We start from the raw sequence: 24,141 nt of genomic DNA, 5'->3' as shown, positions 1-24,141 counted from the left end.
TCAGTTGTTGGCCTTGTTGTATGGAGATTGAAGCTATTATTTTGCATGAATAAATGTAGTTTTCATTGTATGTGGTTATTTTGCAACATGTCCAAGTTGAAATCACCAACAAGCATAATTGGGTATTTGTTCGGTGTGTTCTCTAAAATGAACTTGATGAAATCAATTATTTCCTCAATGCTTGTATTTGGTGCAACGTATATATTTGCAAGTCTAATGGAATTCCCTTCAAGATGGAAAGTTGCAATTGATGATTCAATATGGCTTGTTGTATAAGTGAGTTGATTGTCAATAGTAATATGTTTTGTGTAGTATGTGAGAATGCCATGTAAGTGAAACAGGTGTATGTAGTGATATTTGTTTGCAAACATTGGATTTGATGGAGGTGATTTTGTTTTTGTTTCTTGGAAACAAAGGATGTTAGTATTCATTAGATCATAGTCAACAACAATATCCTCAAAATGTAATGAGAATTTACGTGTGTTCAATGAGCATATTGTCAAACATTCATTTGTTTGAGTTGAATATAAGCTATATTCAAGCTGATAAGAAGCACTTTCTCTAAGTCTTTGTAGTTTAGTAGCAACTTTGTCACAAAGAGAAAAGTTTCTATGTTCCAATTTTTTTAGCAAATACAAGGATTTAATATATTTGACATGGGAAAATGCATTGTAGACAAGTCCATGTTGCCTAACCCATTTTGGGTCAAAAGCCAATCTATCCATTGTCAAGCCTTGTGATCAATGTATGGTTCGTGCACATGCCAATTGAACAGGGAATTGTTCTTGTGTGAAACTAATTTACTTGTTTGATTCATTATGCCTACAAATTCTAGTAATAGTTGTCCAATTGGATCGTTTATTCCATTTTTGAACAAGTGGACCATTTTTATTTGTTGAATAGTGCCAACTGCTGGATCAACAAATTCAATCCAAATCACACCATTCTCAAATGTTGTGGATGCTCTAAAAATATCTTAAGCATCATTGACCAAGCCATCATGAATATCATAATTCCCACCAATCAATTCAACAAGCATATTTTCTTTGAGGACAAAGGTAGCTGGCAATTGGATTTTTATGTTCCTATTGTGATTTGAATTTATTGACTCAACTGTTCTATTATATGATTTTAGTGTAATTCTTTCAGTGATGATGAAAGATTACATTATTTAACTATGTTTCTATACATTTTTGTTTAAGTAGAAGAGATATGGGAATGTCAGATCATTTGGCGGGCATATGTAACAATGGCTATTCAAGAATGCAAGGTCATTGTTAGTATGTGAACATGTCCTAATCTATTTAAAATGGACACAAATTCTTTGTTTTCTTGTCACATTACTTATTTTAGTTCATAAGTTTTGACATTGTCTTTCCAAAAACTGTAAGGAACAATAGTTCCTTTAAGACTTGGATGCTCAAATATCCAAGAATCATGCACATGTGCTGCTTGGTACAAGTCGCCAAAAAATATTACGTCAATCTTGCCAAATGGAGTAGCTAGAGTATGCATGATTTCACGAAGTCGCTTGTCAATGTTATATAACAATCAAGATCCAATTAATGAAGCTTCATCTATGACAAGGAATTTAAGTTGTTCATATTCTTTGCTCAATATATCAAGTGTGTTAGAAGTTAATGGAATCATGTCACATGGTGAAAGTGGCAAATGCAAAGCTGAATGTACTATGACATCATTTGATTTATATGCAACATTTCTAGTAAATGCAACTATGAGGCCCTTTTTTTTGAAGGGGTCATTTTGTAAGTCTTTGTTATAGAGTCACACTAATGCATGGTAAAATTCTTGTGCGGTGAATGTTTTTCTTGTGCCTGCACCTCTTGTGATAAATAAATAGAAACACCCCAATAACCTCAACCGTGATGATGGTTGGAAAATAAGTGATAATTGGATTCCTACTCTAACAAGGGATTCTACCATCTCCTAGACGATCCCGACCCCATCCTTTCTCTTTCATTCCTTAAAACTTTAGTAAGATTAAACTCATTTAACTTTATTTAATCCTTAGTTAACCTTATCTTGTATTGGTATTAACATCAATCTGGTATAAATCATACATAATATTAATCTAGCATCTAAAACTTATGAACTTACAATATCTTAATAAATATTAATTAATATAGATTTAATATCTCTCAGCATTAAAACATTAAATTCTAGTAACTATTAAATCAAGGTTTAAGTAAAAAAATTATTAACATTCAAGTAGTAATTTAATAGTTTAATTATGTTCAATGAGATCTTGCAATACAAAGATAATCAAGCATTAATATCTTATTGGCAACAAAAAAACAATTAAAAACAACAAATATTTAGTTATTACACAAACCATTAATATTATTAGATCTTAAAAATAAAAAATAAAAAATAATAATAATTAATTTAATTAAAACCATACCATTATCAAACCTGTCAGCTCTTTACATTACCATCCCTACCATATCCTCTATTTATTGCACATCAATCTTTGAATTCTTCACATATCTAATCCTAAGGATGAACCACAAAGGATGGTTCGAAACATCGATACAAAAAATAGTAAATGTGATGACTCCAGAAGGCATAACCACACAAAATGCAGACCACAGAAGTCTCAAATCTATTAGAATGATTTTCTTGCATTTTTTTTTTCCATAGTACTATTTGTTTTATTATTGACTATTATTCTTAATTTAATTGTCTCCTAAATTCATGATATGCTAGTGTGTCCAAAACAAAGGGATGTTTAATGAATTCATTGGTTTTTGTATATTCAGTTTGGATGTTTCTAGATCACATTTTCTCTGCTAGGTCACGTTGAATATCATTATTTTCAATAGAACAATTTTGGCATTTTGGCACAGGTGTGGTGTTATGATACAGGTGTTGTCCTTGATGGCAACTTTCTTTGATGACAGATCTCCGTTCAGACTACAGAATGAAGAGAAATCTCATATACGCAGGTTAATTAAGTCCAGGTTGCGTATACACGCTGCTGATCTGCATACTAATTCACGTATACGCAGGAGATCTATATACGAAGGCGCGTATACACGCAGATGCATGAACAGAAAAGGGCGTATATGTCGGGAAGCTTCCTTTTGGTCCGAGGTAGTTAGTCCTCGGTACTTGAGCCTATGTCTTTGGACCAAAGTATCTCGACAGACGTGTTGATCCCTAGTTTTTAAGTTGATGGTATTGGATCTCTATGGTTTTGGCTCTTGGTATTGAGCAAGGCCTAAGGCTATATAAGGAGAAGAAGATCATTAGGCAATTACATCTTTGAAAAGGCTTGAATATCTGAAAAAGAAAGAGATCTGGTATGCAGGTTCTGGGTTGCTTGATCTAAGCTAAGGAGAGATCACTTCGGTTGATGGAAGACTAGATCTAAGGATAGATCGGGATCTAATGATTTGAAATGCACTATTATGATATGGTCGATTATGCGTATTTCTAGATCTGCATACTGACGCAATGTTATGTTCTGGGTCTAACTGATGTCTGGTACAGCTGCAAGTTGAGAGAATTTATTTTTAGATCTGTACGTAGGTTGTCTTCAGTAAAAGCGCGTGTATACGCGGGTTGCTCTCATTGAAGTAGCGTATATCTTTTTGTTATAGACATTTTTGTGCCTTACAGCATGGAGCATGAAATGTCAATAATATGAGGGATCCAAAGTCCCTAAACATGTTGTTCCTACCCCTAGAGGAACAAGGTCAGCAAACCACAGCACTACAGATCAGTTCTCCACTGAAAAACACTCAAAAACAGGTCAATTTTGGATCAAAGCAGCTGCTCCACTAAGCATCTGCGCTGAATTTCAAAAGCTCTATGGTGTACCTGCGCTGCATAGCAAGTGCAACAAAGGCTACCTGCACTGGGCGTACTTTGACATGTGGAGGAATCTTTTCTCAATGTGCCAGTGCCCAAGAAGCTTCCAAAATGACACTTGGATCAGAAGATTCGCCTAATGATGAGTAAAGAGGTTCTAAAACTCCAAGTGGAAGGTAGAAACTCCGAGTGGACTCAAGGACTGAAGAACAACTGGAGTTGAAGAGGACAACAAGTCACACATCAAGCTGACTTATCTTCACTCCAAAACTCTATATAAGGATCTCATCCCATGGGATCTGGAGGCCGGAATTTTGTGCAAAGAATTGCTGTTGGTTTACAGTTGTGAGTATTGGGTGATTGCTTGAGGGAGGTGAAGAGGAGATTTCTTTCCGTCGGGAAGGTGATGCTGGATTGGACCTCTCACGGTTGTATCACCGCCTGAACCTTACTTCCTTATATTAATAAAGCATTTGAGGTTCTTCTATTCGCATGTGTTTCAATGGTGTATTGTCTTACTTGCGTATTTGATTTATGCTAATCCTTGAATCAATTATGAATGCATGCTTCTTGTAGTTTCCTTTTCTTGTCTTGTTCGCAGGATCTCGTGTAGCTGGGCCCGTGAGAAGACTTGGAGCTGGGAGCGAGCGGCAAATAGAGGAGATTGGATCAACCATTTGCGCAAGACATCGGTAAGTGGATCTCTTCCTTTCATCTCTTGCATGTCATAAAGAAGTAACTTTAGATAGCTTTGCTTCAGCTGTTGCTAAGGAACTATCACCCTTAGAGTGGGATAAGGTCATTCCGTGTTGGATACTTTTCCCCACAACAGACTGGCGACTCCGCTGGGGATCGTGTCTTGTTGGTAGCTTGTGTTTCTTGCTATTCATTTCCTAAACAAAGGGAGTACCGAATCGAACTGCATTCGAATCCTTCGAATGAAAAGTAGAGGGCAGCTACTCTAGCTCAGAGCTGGGCATGTTTATGATTTGAAGAGCTGATCCACAAGGACTCTTTTTAGCTCTTTGTGATAGTGTTCATCTTCCTTAATCATCCTCTAGTGTATACTTGGCTGATAGCCTCTGATTTGGCCAAAAACCATTGATTTTTGAGCAAACTGTGACCCGGAATCTGAGAGAGACGAGAGTTGTCTCTTCAGTGCAGCTGCAGCAAAGGCTACCTGCGCTGCAACGCAGGTCCCGAAGGGGCTACCTACGCTACATGTCAGATTGACAGTGCAGTACCTGCGCTGATCCAGTTTTTCCTTGTGCAACTGGGGTTCCCTACTGTTTGTTGCCCAGTTTTCAATATTGTTTTTGCAGCCTGTTGTCAACCTGTATACCCAGCTGAAACTACCTTTCTTTGCCTTCATTCCGCCTCAGTTGTATGAAGAAACCGTGATTGTTCTTATTGTATTTCTTGCTGTCATTCACAGTTTCCCGTAGCGAAAGTGAACTAGTCTTGCTGTGACCTCTTGGATCTAGGCATGTAAGAAAGTGTCGTTGTGATTCTAAGAGCTAGTTTATTACTGTTCATAGTTGCTTGAACATTTGCTTTCGTTATATGGTTCGAATTTCAGTATTTCTTGTGTTGAAACGAGTGAATCTTAAGGTGTTCTTTTGATTATTGGACAAAAACTTGTTTTCTTTCACTTGAAATTGAATTCGAAATTATACAACAGCTTTCTTTTTGTAATACATCAACATTAAGAAAGAAGAAAAGAAATACTTGCATTGTGCATGTGCATTTTGGCAGTTTGCATGTCGATTTAGGAAAAGTGCATCAGTGTGTTCTCTATGATCTGTTTGAAAAGATGATGTCTTTCTTTTCCCTCAGTAGTTAAGATTTTCATAAGTTGAAAGAATTGAAAAAGCTTGCTTATCATTCTTAGACTGCATTTAGGAGTTGTATCATACATCACGTGGTGATCCATAAAGGCAAACTGCTAAGCAAGATCAACCTAAAAAGAACTGAATTTATCTAACAACGCTTTGAAACATAACGAAACACAGTAGAGGTCTAGGTAGAGACGTGTTCCGGCGTCGTTAAACATAGTGACCGTCGATCTCTACGAAGGTGGGTGATTCCTCCTGAGGGACGATAACACTAATACGGACTTGTGCCCCCACGTACCGTCGCGTATATTGGGGGACCCCTATAGGAATAAATCCTTTATCCATAGGAAGCCGTGTCGGCCGCCCTACTGATCGCGATGCAATGAACACAGCATTCACAAAGATCGACCACTCGTACCGTAAAACGTATTCTGTGGTTTCGCGAAAGGTTTGGCACACCCTCTGCCTAGAACTCCAGAGTAGTTTCTTTTGGCCTTTTTCAAACTCTATAACTGAAAAAGTCCATCCGAGCATTTGTCACTTCGGGCTCGTTAATACATCGAAGGAGACTAGAGTCATCTTTAGCTTTTTCTCGACTCTTAAAAAGTGAAAAAGCAAGTTGTGTCTAAAGCGTCGTCATATAAAATTCATTCTAAACGGAACATAATCACCCCTTATTCCTGCGTTGATCTTGAGGTTGAGAACATGGAACACGCCAACCAAGGGATTCCACATGATGGGAACCCTAGCCCTTTCTCCTCTTGGGGAGAAGTTGGTGCGCCCCACATGGCGACGTTGTCGCTTCCAGGACTGACAATTGGCCTGCCAGTTTGGCTATTCTCAACCACTGTAGTTCAGAACACCACGGTTCCTGAACAGTCGAGTCAACAGTTAGACCAGTCTAGAGCTACCCTCCAGCCTTCCACTTCTTATAAGCCTTCCTCCGATCCTTCTTCTTCGAAAGGTCAAGCCGCCGAAAGCGGAGCTCCCATAGAAAAGAAGAAGGAAAAGAAGAAGAAAGAAAAGAAGCAGAAGGAGCCAAAGGCGCCTGGGGGCAAGCAAAAGGCATCTAACAAAAATCCACACACAGCACGGACCGGGCCCAAATCGCCATGTGTCATATGTAGAGGAGACCACTTCCACCATGATTGTCCCAGTATTCCCCGGATACTAAGGGACTGGTCCCCTCGTTTGCACAGTTCGGAAGCGTCAACCTCTGACAACCAGGTGGAATGCTTACCGTCAACCAACGAAAGTGAAGGTTCTAGACAACGAAGGGGAATGAGATTCCCCTACGAACTGTGTGAAGGAAATCACACCCTCCGCCATTGTCCCTTTTTAGACGAAGCAAAGAGAGTTTTGGAAGATCAACCGGTTGCACCGTTGCTACTTCCTCCTGGATACCAAAAACTCGCGCCAAGTCCTTCGTTGGTCGAAAATATGGCTGCCCCGCTCATAGGGCCAGCTGAAGTGTCAGTCACTGAAAATGAACCTACTGAATCCAGACCGGACGAAAGTCCAAAGGTCGAAACGGAAGTTGACCCGGTTCTCCCTTCAGAAGTTTCATCTTCAAATACCACAGTCACTGAGGATTCATCTTCAGCTGACACCCCTGCCGAAGAGAGTAAGGATGACACCGTCGAGATTCTTTTCATCAACACCGATTCTGATGAACATCAGGGCAATGTGCCCACTCCTTTATCGCAGGAAGGAGCATCGTCAGGATCATACCCGGCCGTGTATTCGGTCCCACCACCAAGCAACCTGGTTGTGTCCTTTGATTGGAACCAACTAGGCAGACCCCGGTTACCAGCCAGTATACCATTTAGGATTATAGTCCAAATATAAAAAATGGTGATGGATGGGACTATCATTGATGAAGGGGCATCTGTGAGTATCCTGTCCTCTATTGCTTGGAAAGCACTGGGTTTCCCAGCGCTTTTGCCTGAGATTATGAATCTCTCGGGTTTTGACAAAGGAACCAGTCGACCATTAGGGATTCTACCTAATGTGCCTATTACATTGAAAGGGAAGGCTGTCAAGATGAATTTGATGGTCGTCCAAGGACCCTTGGATTATAACCTACTCCTTGGACGAGACTACATATATTGCATGGAAGCAATAGTCTCCTCACTCTTTCGAATAATGTGTTTTCCATACGAAGGAAGAATGGTCAAGCTCGTAGACCAACTTTCATTTCCGGGATCACGCATCGCAAATAGTCACATACCTATCCTGAATGGTCTTTTCGATCAAGAAAGGTCTCTACCTCCGGTTCTTCTTCCTGATGAGTGCGAGTGATTCGGGAAAGTAGGGCCGGAACCCAGGGGGCATGCATCCTGGTCTGCTGGGGTCAGAAAAAACCTTGGGTGTAAAGTAGAATTTCCGGGGGAGAATATGACTAGTCCGTACCCCGTCCCCTCCTTCATCTTCGTAAAACAGAAGAGCCGGCAAGAGCTCTCATGCAGAGGAAGGGGAAGTTAGGAATGGGGTTGTTCTGGAAAAGGATTCTTTTGTCAAGGTTACTTGTTTGACAAAGGTCATTCACCTTTGTCTAAAAAAGTAGGCTCTGCCAAAGAAGGGGATCCGTTTGCGGCAGCAAGTAGTAACCATCTTTGGATAAAAGGCAAGCCTCACCCATTAAAACAAATGATTTAAAGGATAAGTAGGGGTAGCCTCCAAAGAAAGAGATTCTATTGCTGCAACAAATTGTAACCATCTTTGTGTAACCTAATGATAGACATCGCCGAAGAAAGAGTTTCATTTGCGGCAGCAAACAAAACCATTCTTTGGGTAACCAGAAAGAGGTAAGCCTCACCCGTTGAAAACAAGGGTTTTTGATGGACAAGTAGGGGCGACCTTGAAATTAGACTTACACCTGGGGGCATGCAAACCTCTTGGAATGCAAGCACGGGCGGCTATTTTGTTTTTTAGTTTTTTAGGTCCCCCCTTTAAACCTGTAGGTCTAACCCGTTAAACTCGTAGGATTAGCTGATACCCAGCTTGCATAAAGAGAGGATATGGAGCAAAGCATAGCGAGATGAAGCTCCTTAAAAAATAGCGAGCAACCTTCCAGGAGACCTTCCTAATTTATGACTGGTAAAAACGAGCAGGTTTGGCAAAAGTTCATGCTCGTTAAAAAATAAACGCAAGATACGAGCAGTTTTGGCAAAGTTCATGCTCGTTAAAAAATAAACGCAAAACCGAGCAGTTTTAGCAAGATTTCATGCTCATTAAAAAATAAATGCACATGTGAGCAAGCTTCCCCCAGAGTTCAAGCTCATCAAGAAAAAATGAACCGGTAAATAACCATTTGAGACCGTAAATTCATCAGCCATAAAAGCCTTGGTCGTGTTTGTGCACCGTCACCTCCACTTTTCATTTGGCCGATCATTCACATCCACTTGATTGTTTACCTATTTTGAGGAACAGCTGCGAAGAGTGACTTCACCTAGCCATCCTTGTGACACTGCCGTGATTGGAAAATTCCAACCTGTACCTGGAATCTGCTGCTATCCTTGTTTATCACTCGTTCCTCAAAATACGAGTCTTCTTTGAGCTCTTTTCACTGACTCGTAAAATATGAAAATTTTGCCGAGTTTTGGCCTTCCAGCTCGTTAAAAGGACCGGAAGAGCTATCCCTCCTCTAGATTTTAATCTTTTTGGACCTGAGGGATTATTGCACAAAAAGATCGAGCGCTTGTCTAGTTCGGCTCGATAAAGATATCGAACATTCATCCCTTCTGTATTGTTTTATACTTTTTCGGACTTAAGGGATTAGATGACGAAAAAGGACCCCCGGAGTCCACTTTATGTACCCTTTTCAGACTCTCTAAAGATGAAAAGGACCGAGTTGTCTTTGTCGCTGGGCTCGTTAAAAATATTAGATAGCGACAAACTTGTCTTTAGACGAGAATGAGTTTCCCTATCGTTAAGCTCGTTAAAACATAGCGATGGGCTTGCCCGAAGGGCAGGTTATAGAACAAGCATATGTTATCCTCCTCAAGCTTGACGAAAATAAAGAGGTACTGGTCAGAAATGACTGGGGAAAAATTGGGAAGAACCTCAAAGCTTAATGGTAGCAAGTCGCTCTTGAACATGACACTTTTTGCCTCCGTAAATATCGGGTTGGGTTATTATCATTCACCGGTCCCTTCACCATGGTCTCGCCATACCATCCATACATGGGGTAATGCTACCGATCCATCACATCAGTGTCGTTATATGTTCAAGAGATGTCATTCAGAAAGTGTCAACCGGGTCCCATCCACTACCATACATCATCTTTCATCCTTCCATGACCGCCACCCTGAATCATATTTCACAGATCGTTTTCACCATCATCACTAGCTCCGTTCCGTGTCACTGATGTGGGATTCATTAAGGCCCTCCTTTGACGGATCACTTCTTGTCAACATCAGCTCACTATCCAAGAAGTTGATCTAGGAACACCCCCTCAGTACTTTGAAGCTTGCATGCCTCAATGGCAAGTTTCTCACTTCCGGCGATAGGTATACATTAATGACCTTCGACCGGGAGACTTTGCGTGGTGTTCGACGTCAGATCCTATATTCACGCCACGTGAATTGTGCTGCAGTACCTTGAGGGTCATCATCATTATCGGTGATTCCTCTCGCGCTTGTTAACAATTTACATTATTGACTGGTAATCAAGCGATGTCTTTCCATGTTCGACTTCAAGAAATTCTCACATGGATCGACTTGTACTAGAGTGAAGATTGGACAAGTTTGAAGACCCCGGATCTAGTTTCATCCATCCGGGCTGCGATATATATTCAGGAGATAAAAACATAGACATGTGCAGCAGATGATCATCCTACTAAAAGGATGATAATTAAAAGCAGAGAATTATCAGTCTATTATCAGACGATCGTCTGTTTATGTACAACAAATGTATTTATAAAGCTGAGCATGGGAAATGCCCGCATCAGCTAGATCATGAAAAGAAAGTATGAAAAGATAATGTATTGTATTGTATTTTGTTACAGGTCACCTCCCGACGATTGAATGAACTTCGGATCCTACTAATAAAGCATTTCACCCGATAAACGACCTCATACTTTAGGGGGCAACTGTTATAGACATTTTTGTGCCTTACAGCATGGAGCATGAAATGTCAATAATTTGAGGGATCCAAAGTCCCTAAACATGTTGTTCCTACCCCTAGAGGAACAAGGTCAGCAAACCACAACACTACAGATCAGTTCTCCACTGAAAAACAATCAAAAACAGGTCAATTTTGGATCAAAGCAGCTGCTCCACTAAGCATCTACGCTGAATGTCAAAAGCTCTATGGTGTACCTGCACTGCATAGCAAGTGCAACAAAGGCTACCTGCGCTGGGCGTACTTTGACATGTGGAGGAATCTTTTCTCAATGTGCCAGTGCCCAGGAAGCTTCCAAAATGACACTTGGATCAGAAGATTCGCCTAATGATGAGTAAAGAGGTTCTAAAACTCCAAGTGGAAGGTAGAAACTCCGAGTGGACTCAAGGACTGAAGAACAACTGGAGTTGAAGAGGACAACAAGTCACACATCAAGCTGACTTATCTTCACTCCAAAACTCTATATAAGGATCTCATCCCATGGGATCTGGAGGCCAGAATTTTGTGCAAAGAATTGCTGTTGGTTTACAGTTGTGAGTATTGGGTGATTTCTTGAGGGAGGTGAAGAGGAGATTTCTTTCCGTCGGGAAGGTGATGCTGGATTGGACCTCTCACGGTTATATCACCACCTGAACCTTACTTCCTTATATTAATAAAGCATTCGAGGTTCTTCTATTCACATGTGTTTCAATGGTGTATTGTCTTACTTGCGTATTTGATTTATGCTAATCCTTGAATCAATTATGAATGCATGCTTCTTGTAGTTTCCTTTTCTTGTCTTGTTCGCAGGATCTCGTGTAGCTGGGCCCGTGAGAAGACTTGGAGCTGGGAGCGAGCGGCAAATAGAGGAGATTGGATCGACCATTTGCGCAAGACATCGGTAAGTGGATCTCTTCCTTTCATCTCTTGCATGTCATAAAGAAGTAACTTTAGATAGCTTTGCTTCAGCTGTTGCTAAGGAACTATCACCCTTAGAGTGGGATAGGGTCATTTCGTGTTGGATACTTTTCCCCACAACACTTTTGAAGCTTGATTTTTGGGTTTACAGTTGGATCTGACTGTTATGTGTTCTGGTATCTGGTGATTGACAGGGTGTCAGTGGTTCAGTAATTCAAAGATTGATGATGCTAGTATTGGTTGTTTTGTGCTTCAATGATCTGTTGTGAAAGTTGAATGAATTGTGGTCTTCAGATTGTAATGTTGTGCTTTAGGAATATCCAGTCTGAAAATGTATGAAAGGTGGTACCTGAAAGAAAGAAGATTGTAGGCCAGCACCTACAAAAGCAAAGGGGGTTGGAGCTCCCTTCCAAGGAAGTTTGGAGAACGAGAGAAGGTTGTAGCCTTCTGCAGGTTGTAGCCTGCGTACTGGTATAAGGCTGCACCAGTACAAAAAGATTGTAAACTGAAGTTTCATATTAAAGAAAGATAGAGACGACTTGCAGCAGGTGGTTTTCACCCACATTGGGTTTCCACCTTATATCATGGTGTTCATGTGTGTGGTTTTTGTGTGATCTGTTCTACTGCATCTGTTTACTCTTAATATGGTGAATAATGTCCTTATGCACTTAACTGAAGATAAATTAACTGAATTATAAGATTTCTGGTTATACGCCGTTTTCTTTAGACACAGTTGCGTGTACACGCTGGTTCACTTAACGAAAGTAGCGTATATGTTTCTGAGCATTGAAAAAGTTTTATAGTTCTGATAATACTGATTCACCCCCGCCTCTCAGTATTATTTCCAACAATTGGTATCAGAGCAGGTCCTTCAGAGAAGCTTGACCGCTTGAAGGTAGATCGTTCATCATGAGCAACTACGAGAAAGAAGCATCAATCAGGCCACCAGTTTTTGATGGGACAAACTTCAATTATTGGAAGGTAAGAGTTACTGCCTATCTTCAATCTCTTGGTACAGAAGTTTGGAACATCGTAGAGACAGGCTACACTTTTCCTTCAGCTACTCCTACAGATGCAGCCGAGAAAAAGAAATATGAAACAAATGCGAAAGTAGTCAATACTCTATTGGGATGCATCTCTCAATCAGAATTCATGAAGGTAATGCACTATAAATCTGCAAAAGAAATATGGGATAAAATGGTCACGAGCTATGAAGGAGACGATCAGGTAAAGCATGCTAAACTTCAAACTCTCAGGATTAAGTATGAGACTCTCAGAATGTATAATGATGAAAGTGTGGCTAACTACTTCCTTAGGGTAGATGAGATTGTCAATTGCATGCAAAACTTGGGTGAAGAAATAAAAGAGGCTATTGTGGTTGAAAAGGTTCTAAGATCTTTGTCCCCCAAGTTTGAATCTAAAGTGTCTGCCATAGAAGAAAAGGAAAATTTGCAAATTCTTACTATGTCTCAGCTACACGGAATTCTAACCGCTTATGAAATGAGAAAGGGAGGTCCATCAGACAGAAGAGAAGCTGCCTTCAAGGCTTCAGGCAAAGAAGATTATTATGAAGCAAGTCACCTGCCAGAAGATGAAGAAGAGGAATCAAATTTTGTCAGAAATATTCAAAGGGGTTCTGGAAGGTTCAGAGGTAAGTTACCTTTTAAATGCTTTGCTTGTGGAAGAGTAGGTCATTATGCTGCCAAATGTCCTCACAAAGATAAGAATGACAAGGGAAAGGAACCTGTTAAATGGAACAAGAAACAATATGAAAAGAAGAAAAGCTATTACACTCATGAAGATAGTGATGGACTTTCAAATAGTGATGAAGATGAACAAGGTAATAGATATAAACTTTTAATGGCTTTTGAAGATGATGACTACATGGATGCTATAGATGTAGAAGGCTTTTATGAAGAAATGAAAGATCTCAAAGTTTGTTTAGAAGAGAAGAGTGCTATTATTGATTCTCTACAATGTCAACTAGCTGAAAAGGAAAAACATCTTGAAAAATTGGAATGTGAGATTGTTTGTCTTAGAAAGGAGATTGAGAAAACCAAAGCAATTAATCTTAAGTTTGTTAAAGGATCTGAAACCTTGGATGAGATTATCAATGTGCAACGATCTCCTCTGATCAAGACAGGTCTTGGATATAATGGAGAAACATCTCAAGCCTCTACCTCTAAAAGTTATCTTGATGCAGCAAGGAGAAGCGAGCAAAGGCCAAATAAAAGTCATCAGGTGAATCAGGGACAGTTTACCTCAAGAACAAATAAAGACCATCAAGAAATTCGGGGACAAACTGCCTTAAGGACAAACATAAGCTACAATCAGCCACAGGTAAAATCTTCCCAATTTGCTCCAAGAATGAATAGAAGCCACAATCGGTTGGATGATAGATATGATTATCGCAGAAGTTTCTTTAATGGCCAATGCTTTTCTTGCCATAACTTCGGTCACAAAGCAGCTCAATGTGTTGCATACAAAACAATCATGACTAGAGAAGCTCAAAAGCAAGGGAGAATGACTGGAACCATGAAAAGGACTGATAACAATTTTTCGGTTCTTGAAAATGAAGTTGAATGCTCTATTTGTAATAACTTTGGTCATGAAGACTCTGAATGCAGGAGTAGGTTCCGGAAGACAACTCAGAAGGAGCAAACCTCAAATGTTAGAACATGGAGAATAAAAGAATCACAACCAGAAAGATGTGGGATAGCCTTTTATGCAGAAGGTCAAGAAAGTCTATGGTACATTGACAATGGATGTTCAAAGCAAATGACAGGGGACAAAGAAAAGCTTGAGTCATATACCGCATTAGAAAAGGGGAAGAAAGTTTCTTTTGGGAACGATATCTCTGCAGCCATAAAAGGAAAAGGTGTTGCTCCGTTGAAAGAGAAGGTCAAAGCAGGAAATGTTTTATATGTTGATGGATTGAAGCATAATCTTCTGAGTGTCAATCAGATGTGCGATCAAGGAACTGAGGTAATATTTAGATCAAATGGATGTTGTGTTCGCGATCTTGATACAGGTAAAACAGTGATCAAAGGAAGAAGGACTCCAAATAATCTATATATCTTTGAGGAAAGACAACACTGCTACTTAAGCAAGGATGATGAACATTGGCTATGGCATCGGAGGTTGGGGCATCTAAGCTTTTCACAAATAAGGAAAGCATGCAAATATCAGGCAATTCGTGGTCTTCCAGATATCAAAATTCCAGACAATACCATATGAAAATCTTGTCAGTTTGGAAAGCAAACCAGAACTAATTTTCCAGAGAAGGAAGGATCAGCTAGCATGCCTCTCGAGCTAGTCCATACAGATGTATGTGGTCCATTTAGGAAGAGGACACCTCGAGGAGAAGAATATCTGATATTATTCATTGATGATTTCTCCAGATTTGTTTGGTTAGGGCTCATGAAGCACAAAGATGAAGCATTCGAAAAATTCAAATCCTTCAAAGCCTTGGTTGAAAATGAATCAGGACACAAAATTAAGTGCCTCAGATCTGACAGAGGTGGGGAGTTTACCTCAAACGAATTTTTCGATTTCTGTGAAGAACATGGGATAAGAAGAGAATTTTCTACAGCTAGAACTCCTCAGCAAAATGGGGTTGTGGAAAGAATGAATAGAACAATCCAACAAATGGCTCGTGCTATGCTTGATGAATCAGGTACTCCCGCAACCTTCTGGGGTGAAGCTGCACATGCTGCGGTTATTATTCTTAACAAAACAAATGTCCGAGTAAACAGCACTCAAACACCTCATGAGCTCTGGAGTGGTGAGACTCCTTCGGTGAAGCACTTCAAAATCTTTGGGAGCAAATGTTATATTAAGAATACTGATGAGTGTTGTGGGGAAAAGTATCCGATGCGGATGACCCTATCCCTACTCTAAAGGTGACAGTCTTTAGCAACAACTGAAAGTAAAGCTTTGATGTTTTCCTTTATGAAAGTACAGAGAGGGGGAAGAAATGATCAACCAACCTGGTATCCTTCGCTTAGTCGATCTTGATCCTCTCTCTTTGTCTCTTGTTCCCAGCTCCTTGCTCTCTTTGCCGGTCCAGCTACACACAAGCCCTGCACAAAACGAGAGAGGAAACTACAAGATACAAGTACTCATAATTGATGCATGGATTAGAGTGAATCAAATATACATGTAAATACAATACATCAATGCAATACAAGTATATAGGAGAACATGCAAAACTTTATTGATAGAAGTAACAGGGTTCTGAGAAGGTTACAACCAATGATGGCTCCAATCCAGCAGCACCTCCCCAGCAGCAAGAACTCTCCTCTTCACCTCTAGTAAAACAATCACCCAATAGCTCTAACTGTAATCCAACAGCACCTCCTTGCTTTACACAAAATTCCAGCCTCCTTAGACCTCATAGAAGAGCTCTATATATAGGATAGAAGAAGAGAGGATGAGTCAGCTTGAGACTGACATGAAGCTGCCTTGTGTCCTCTCCCTCTTCAGTTAATCTTCAGTTCTTGAGTCCACTTGGAGATCCTTGGTTACACATGGTGATCAAGTACCTCTTACTCATCATAGGGCGAATCTTATGAACCAAGTGTCAGTTTGGAAGCTTCCTGGGCAGTTGACACCTTGCAGGATGACTGTGCCACTTGGCCAATCTCGCCCAGCGCAGGTAGCCTTCATTACTTTTGACTTCCAGCGCAGGTACAGAGTGGGACAGTTGCATTACAGCGCAGAAGCTCAGTTAAGCAGCTGACATGATCCAAAATAAGCCTGTTTTGAAGTGTTTTCAGGTGGAGAACTGATTGGAAGTGCTGTTGTTTGATGACCTTGTTCTTTTAGGGGTAAGAACAACATGTTTAGGGACTGAGGATCCCTGTAATTATTGACATTCCATGCTCCATGATGCGAGGCACAAAAATGTCTATAACAATGAGCAACTTGGCAAACTTGAACCAAGAGTAGATGAGGGCATTCTTCTTGGTTATTCTCCACATAGCAAAGCATACAAGTTCTACAATAAAAGACTTGGCAGAATTGTTGACAGCATTGATGTAGTGGTTGATGAGAAGGGATATATTCCTAGGCAAGTTCATCATGAAGACATTGAAGAAGATGAAGGCTACCCTCAAAGGCAGAATGATGAAGAAGAAGAACCTCAAGAAGAAGAAGAACCTCAAGAAGAACTAGAGGAGCAGACAAGAATAGAAGAGAAGACTCCATCCAGATATGTTCAAAAGAATCATCCAGAATCTCAGATTGTGGGGCAGAAAGAAGAAGGAGTACAAACAAGAAGGACACTTGCAGAAGCTTCAAGCTATTTGGCATTACTCTCCGCCACTAAACCACAAAATGTGAAAGAGGCATGCAAAGATGAATGTTGGGTCAAAGCAATGGATGAAGAACTTGAGCAGATCGAAAAGAACAACACTTGGGAATTAGTTCCTAGACCAAAAGATAAGAATGTAATAGGAACAAAATGGGTCTTCAAGAATAAATTGGATGAAAATGGAGAAGTAATTAGAAACAAGGCCAGACTTGTTTGTAAAGGGTATGCGCAGCAAGAAGGAATAGATTTTGAAGAGACCTTTGCTCCTGTGGCAAGACTTGAGGCCATCCGAATGTTCCTTGCTCTCTCAAGATTTCAAAACTTCAAGGTATTTCAAATGGACGTGAAATCAGCCTTTCTGAATGGAGACTTAGAAGAAGAAGTATATATTGAGCAGCCAGATGGTTTCATTCTTGGGAATGATCCAAACCTTGTATGCAGATTGAAAAAGGCTCTCTATGGACTCAAACAAGCTCCAAGGGCTTGGTACTATCGGTTGGACAAATATCTTCACCAACAAGGTTTTTCAAAAGGATCAGCAGATAGCAATCTCTATATAAAAGTTGAAAATAACAAATTTCTAATTCTTGTTGTTTATGTAGATGATATTATCTTTGGCAGCAATGAAGAGACTATGAGTCAAAATTTTGCCTTGGTTATGCAGAAAGAATTCGAAATGTCACTACTTGGAGAATTGACATACTTTCTTGGATTGCAAATCCAACAAAATGAAGGAGGTATCTTCTTGTCTCAAACCAAATACCTCAAGCAGATCTTGAAGAAGTATGGCATGGAAGAGTCAAAGCCAGTATGTACACCCATGGTTACAGGATGCAGCCTCAGTACAAATGATGAATCAGCAGCAGTTCACCAACCCACTTATAGATCCATGATTGGGAGTTTGCTTTATTTGACAGGTACCCGACCAGATATAACACATGCAGTAGGAATTGTTGGAAGATTTCAAGCCAACCCAAAGGAAACTCATCTTCAGGCAGTCAAAAGAATCTTCAAGTATCTTCAAGGGACTCAAAACTATGGCTTATGGTATCCTAGAAATACAGATCTCACTCTTCATGCTTACACAGATGCAGATTGGGCTGAAAGTGTGGATGATAGGAAAAGCACAAGTGGTGGTGCTTTCTTCATGGGTTCCAGATTAGTATCTTGGTTCAGCAAGAAACAGAGTTCAATTGCTTTATCTACAGCTGAAGCAGAATATGTGGCTGCGGCATCTTGTTGCACACAACTTCTTTGGATGATGCAGACCTTGCAGGACTTTCAACTCACTTGCACTCCACCAGTCTCTATCTTATGTGATAATACAAGTGCAATCAGCATTTCAAAGAATCCATTCATGCACTCAAAGACCAAGCACATACCAATCAAGTACCATTTTCTTCGGGAACAAGTGCTTGAGCAGAAGGTCAAGTTGGAGTATGTTCCTTCTAAGGAACAAGTTGCTGATATTCTCACAAAACCACTGCCCAGGGAAACTTTTGAATATCTCAGACAAAAGCTGGGAGTAGTTGATGCTTCATCCTGCTGTTAAAGCTTGTCTGTTCTACAGAAAAGTTGGTAAGGGATATCTGCGTATATACGCCGATTTATGGGGGGTAAGTCGCGTGTATGTTGTACGCTTGTTGCAGAAAGTATATCCGCGTACATACGCTGGTTTATGCAGGAGAAATCACGTATATAGAGTTCTTAACAGCAAGGGAAAACTCTGGTTTGAAAAGGTCTGAGATGGGTATGTCAGAATTCTTCAGGCACAGTTTCAGGGAGTGCAGCAGGCACAGGTTTAGGGGGAGCAGCTTAAAAGTCTCATAAAGCATGTTATGAAACCAGCTCACAAAAAGATAGAAAAGAGAGATCCACGACTTAGATTTCAGCCTCTTCGAGGGGGCAACCTCCTTTACATTACATAAATGAACAATTCTTGGATGATACAAATGAAAATACCTCCTTTCTATATATAGGAGTCTAAGTGGTCCCAATACAATCAAAGCCTACATAACAATAATATTGTAGGGCACAACAATAACAATAGTGGGCTTCTATGTGGCACAATAGTAACAATATGGGCACTACATGGGTACAACAATATAAATAAGGGGTATAACTACAATAGTAATGGGGTAATCACTAGTATTATAGGGACCCAACATGCCCCTCTCCTTCAAAAAAGTGTTGTCCTCAACGCTTGAGTAGTTCAGGATACTTCTGCATAAAATTCTCATCCTCCCATGTGGAATCTTCAGCGGATAAGTTCTTCCACTTGATAAGGTACTCTGAAATTGATCGATTTCGTAGCTGTCGAGTTCTTGTTTCTATAACTGCTTCCGGTTCCAATATAATTTTTCCTTCTTCGTCAAGTTCTGGCAATATTGTTTGAACTGGGAGCTTGTCGCCTATAACCTTCTTTAAACATGAAACATGGAAAACTGGGTGCAATCGAGAAGCTGCAGGAAGCTCCAATTTGTATGCCATAGTACCAATCTTTTGCAACACCTTGTACGGACCATAATACTTTGGTGATAATTTATTATCCTTCTTAGCTTGCTTGAGGGACATTTGCTTATATGGTTGTAGCCGTAGGAATACCCAATCACCTACATCAAAACTTCTTTCACTGCGATGTTGATCTGCCTGTTGTTTCATTCTATTCTGTGCCAACACAAGGTTATCCTTTAAGAGTTGGAGGACTTGTTGTTGATGTTCGATGTGATGTTCCACTGCCTGAACCTTAGAATTTTCTCTTAAATATGATGTGATGGATGGTGGTTGATACCCATAAAGTGCCATAAATGGGGTCATTTTTGTTGCTGTATGAAAGGAAGTGTTATACCACCATTCAGCCAGAGGCAACCATTTGACCCATTGTGTCTGTTTATCAGATACAAAGCAACGAAGATATCCTTCCAAACATTTGTTTACTATCTCAGTTTGCCCATCAGATTGAGGATGATAAGATGAGCTATGAGCTAACTGAGTACCAAGACAAGAAAATAATTCTGTCCAAAAATTTCCAGTGAAAATGGGATCTCTGTCACTTACAATAATCTTTGGGTTTCCATGTAGCTTTTGAATTGTTTCCATAAATGCAGTAGAAACTGTACTGGCTTTAAATGGATGTGATAATGCACAAAAGTGTGCATACTTGGTAAGTCTGTCAACTACCACCATGATGACACTCTTTCCCTCAGACTTGGGTAAACCTGTGATAAAATCCATTGAAACCTCCTCCCAACGTTGGCTTGGAATGGATAAAGGTTGTAATAGACCCGGTGTCTTAATTGTTTCAACTTTATTTTGCTGGCAAACCAAACATTCTGCCACAAACTTTTGAATATCTGATTTAAGGCCATCCCAAAAAAATTCCTTCTTAACCCTGTGGTAAGTTTTTAAAAATCCTGAGTGCCCTCCTAAGGGAGAAGTGTGCAATTCCATAAGAATCTTTTGTTTTAGCTGGGAATTCTTACAGAGGTATAAGCGATCTTTGTACCATAACGAATCATTTTTCCAGCTAAATGTATCAGACGTACTGGAATCTTGTTGTAGCTTTCGAATAAGTGCCCACACTTCTTCGTCATTCTTCCATTCCTCCCTTGCTTCATTTATCCAATCTGGTTGGATAATAGAAATGGCGCACAACAATGCTTCCACATCCTCATCCTTTCTTGAGAGTGCATCTGCCACCACATTTTGCTTCCCTTTTTTGTAGATGATTTCAAAGTCATAACCCAACATCTTTGTGACCCACTTTTGTTGCTCTTCAGAGGATAATCTTTGTTCTAAAAAGTATTTAAGGCTATCATGATCTGTTTTTACCTTGAAGTGTCTTCCCATTAGGTAGGGTCGCCATTTCTTAAGTGCATGGAGTATTGCCAACATTTCCTTCTCATAAATAGCTTTTCTTAAAAACTTTCCCTTGATTGGACGACTTTCAAAAGCAATGGGTCTTTCATCTTGCATTAGAACAACACCAATTCCATTTCCTGAAGCATCACATTCCACAATAAAGGTTTTTGTGAAGTCCGGTGTAGCTAAGACCGGTGCTTGGCACATTGCCTCTTTAAGATGTTCAAAGGCCTTTGTTGCTTCCGGAGTCCATGAAAATGCATCTTTCTTCAATAATGTTGTTAGAGGTGCTGCTATTCTCCCATAATTCTTAACAAACTTGCGATAATACCCTGTCAACCCAAGAAATCCTCGCAAATGCTTTATGGATGTGGGGATTTTCCATTCCTTAATGGCTTTAATTTTGCTAGGGTCTACCTTAACTCCTTCATGAGATACAATATGACCCAAATATTCCACCTCCTGGACTCCAAAGAAACATTTGGATCTTTTTGCATATAATTGTTTCTCCTCCAATAGTTGTAGCACCCTGTCAACATGTTCAACATGATCCTTCCAAGACTTGCTGTAGATAAGTATATCATCAAAAAATACTAACACAAATTTTCTAAGGAATGGTTTGAAAATTGAATTCATCAAACCTTGAAATGTTGAAGGTGCATTGGTAAGGCCAAAAGGCATGACCAAAAATTCATAATGACCCTCATGAGTTCTAAATGCCGTTTTCGGAATGTCTTCAATCTTCATTCTGATTTGATGATATCCTGAACGAAGATCCAACTTGGTGAAGTAAATTGATCCATGCAATTCATCCAGTAATTCATCAATGACAGGAATGGGGAACTTATCTTTAATAGTGAGCTTGTTGAGCTCCCTATAATCCGGACACATGCGCCATGATCCATCCTTCTTGTGCACCAATACTACTGGAGCAGAGAAAGAACTTTGACTCGGTTGAATTATACCAGCCTCTAGCATTTCTGCAACCATACGTTCAATTTCACTTTTTTGGACATAGGGATATCTGTACGGCCTGATGTTTGGAGGAACACTTCCTGGAATCAGATGAATAGCATGATCATGATCACGCATAGGTGGGAGACCTTTGGGAGTCTCAAATACCTTGGAATGATTGTCCAGGACTTTTTGGAGATCTGGAGAAATAGATGATTCTAATGTGGAAACATCTAGCGAACATAATTGTGCAATTACACCTCTTTGCTCCTTTTTTAGAAGCTTTGTCATACCATTAGAGCTGATTATCTTTCCTGGTTTCCCTGCAATACCCCTTAATTCAACTTCCTTTCCTTCCACAGAAAATTTCATGAAAAGTTCTTGAAAATTAAAAGCTATTGTACCCAAGGATTGTAGCCATTGGACTCCTAGTACAACATCAGCACCTCCCATTGGAATGGAAAGCATTGGGCTAGTCAATACATATTCTCCCATGGATAGCTTGATATTATGGCACTTTCCAGAGCAATTTATTGTTCCTCCATTTGCAATCATCACTTGACACTCTGGTGCTGGATATAGGAAGCAATTCAATTCTTTTGCTACCCTACAATGAATAAAATTGTGGGTGCTTCCTGAATCAATCAACACTATTACCTTTTTCTTCTTGATTTGTCCTTCTATCTTGATGGTTTGAGGAGTGGTAATTCCCGCCAATGCATTACAAGATATGGTCGGATTTATTTGTTCTTCATCTAGGCTTTGTTCCTGGAATATATCCTCTTCTTTTGACCTTTCTTGCTCCTTTTCTTCTTCCTCTTCACAATCTATGTAGAATAATTTCTTCTCAGCACACTTATGACCTTTTGTGTATTTGCTATCACAATTGTAACAAAGCCCTTTTGCTCTTTTTTCTTCCAATTGTTGTGGTGTCAACCTTGTAGGTTGTGGAAGACTATGGGCAACAACACTTCCATCTTTATAGTTGTGAATGGTATGCTTCCTAGTTGCCATAATTTTGCTTTCCATTTTTCTTGCTAACCTGAATGCCTTCTCTAATGAATCAGGTTCCCAAAGGCGCACATCATGTTGGATATTATCCTTTAAAGACCCTATGAACACATCAATCCTATGCTCCTCTGGAATATCTTTTATCCTTATGTTCAATTTTTGGAACTCCTCAATGTGCTCCATTATTGAACCCTTTTGTTTGAGACTTATCAATTGGCTAAAAAAAGTGTTGCTTTTTGTATCCTCATAATGTGCTATCAATTCTTCCGTAAAAATTGCCCAAGTGATAAATTGTTTACGAGAACAAAGCCATTGATACCATACAAACTGATTTGGTTCCAAATATAAAGTTGCCATACGTACCTTTTGTGTGTTTTGCACATTATTGAGATCGAAGAATTGCTCCATCTGTAATATCCATGTGGCGGGATCCTTGCCATCAAACTTCCTCATATCGATTTTTGGAACATGGTGAGTCTTCGATCCAGCATTAGAGTCTATGGAATCATGATTAACATTTCTTTTGTTCTCATCATGAGTTTCCTTTACTACCTTTTCACCATTAGTGACCCTTTCTTGTAGCAACTTCTTCAATTCATCCATCTTATCATCCATGCCATCAATTTTAGCGTCCATGCCATTCACCTTAGCTTCCATGCCATCCATCTTAGCTTCCATGCCGTCCATCTTCTGAAACGTCACAGAAAAAAAGTTATAGCGAAAATGCCACGATGACCTGTTTGGAGCAGCGAAACCCTAGAATCCAAAGCTCTGATACCAAATGTTATGAAACCAGCTCACAAAAAGATAGAAAAGAGAGATCCACGACTTAGATTTCAGCCTCTTCGAGGGGGCAACCTCCTTTACATTACATAAATGAACAATTCTTGGATGATACAAATGAAAATACCTCCTTTCTATATATAGGAGTCTAAGTGGTCCCAATACAATCAAAGCCTACATAACAATAATATTGTAGGGCACAACAATAGCAATAGTGGGCTTCTATGTGGCACAATAGTAACAATATGGGCACTACATGGGTACATCAATATAAATAAGGGGTATAACTACAATAGTAATGGGGTAATCACTAGTATTATAGGGACCCGACAAAGCATTGTTGGCATTTAGATGTTTTGGTTGTTGGTTTCAGGAGAAGGAGCTCAGAAAGAAATCCTGGTTGCTGATCTAAAAGATGTTTATCAGATGCTGCTGTTGACTTTCATAAGTCTTGATCTAGATCTGTTGTCTCTATGTCATGTATCTCTTTTGTGATATCTCTTTTATGGTGTCAAGGTCATGTAACGG

Source organism: Pinus tabuliformis, chromosome 1_2 (assembly GCF_031772625.1).
Source record: "Pinus tabuliformis cultivar Carrire ecotype Pingquan chromosome 1_2, CPIR1, whole genome shotgun sequence".
Classification (NCBI taxonomy): domain Eukaryota; kingdom Viridiplantae; phylum Streptophyta; class Pinopsida; order Pinales; family Pinaceae; genus Pinus; species Pinus tabuliformis.
This window is presented reverse-complemented; position numbering follows the sequence as displayed.